Below are 1197 nucleotides of genomic sequence, written 5' to 3' on the forward strand. Positions count from 1 at the left end.
CCCCAACAAAACGCTCCCTCTCGGGAATTGAAGTCACGTCATCTACAGTCAACAAAGAAGAGCCTAACCACTACACCACATTCGTTTGTTCATATAGTATAACAGAGTCGAGCTCTGCAAGATAATTATACTGAACAGCATGTTTATTTCACAACTGGTCCCTTTAACAAAGAAACACGAGTACTCAACATGAAGTTCAGAGAGTTCACAAAATAATATAATGTTACGAGGTTTCCGAGCTAAACTTATTTAATGCGTTACGAGATATCAGGAGCGATTCCTTATCTCGTAGAAGTAGGCTACGTCCCAAACTTTCTGCCATCACCTTTTACCCAGAGCATATCGCAAAACGTTTCGTCAAATCCCTCTAATTTGAAATGTGGTCAGACCTGCTCTAACGGTCACCTGTATAAGACAATCACCTGTACAAACTGCCACATACCTCTTTCGTTTTTTTAAACAACATGAAAAAACCGTGCAAGACATACACCCCACCTAATGCGACCCCTTTTGTCTTCGACGATGGGTGACTTTTTAAAGAAAATCGACTGTGGTTTGATACATATGAGTGTAGCCAGATACATTTATTTCCTTTAAGAATTGACAAAAGCTACATTTTGGCACAGTTTGATGAAATCCTCTAATGTACAACATGCTTGGTTTTCTAGCCCTGATTGGATCCGGTTTGGAGAAAACAGTCAGTCAAAAGGATGGTGCTCACTCTGGGTTCAGGTCTTCAGTTTGCTCGCAAAATGTAATAGTCCTTAAAGGACTTCAGGATACAATTGAAGAAGCACTGCGAAGGGCAATTATTCATTTGATAATTATAGTGTGCACTGGCCATTGCCTTTACTCGGGTCAACCCAGTCCGAACTTTTATAATGCCTAGGTCAGATGGGCATTCGTTTCAAGCCCTCTAAATCTGTCAGTGGGGGTGATGAGTATGGTTGGACTTTCGCTGTTGCACACGCCAGACATCAGTTCGATTCTCACGCAAGGGAGTATTGAGTATACTCATCTTTCTTCAAAGATGCCGCACCTTACTCAACATCCCACTCAACATCCCACTCAACATCCCACTCAACATCCCACTCAACAGCTCACTCAACATCCCACTCAACAGCTCACTCAACACCCCACTCAACAGTTCACTCAACATCCCACTCAACATCCCACTCAACAAACCACTCAACATCA

This window comes from Aplysia californica, unplaced genomic scaffold (genome assembly GCF_000002075.1).
Source record: "Aplysia californica isolate F4 #8 unplaced genomic scaffold, AplCal3.0 scaffold00046, whole genome shotgun sequence".
Lineage (NCBI taxonomy): Eukaryota > Metazoa > Mollusca > Gastropoda > Aplysiida > Aplysiidae > Aplysia > Aplysia californica.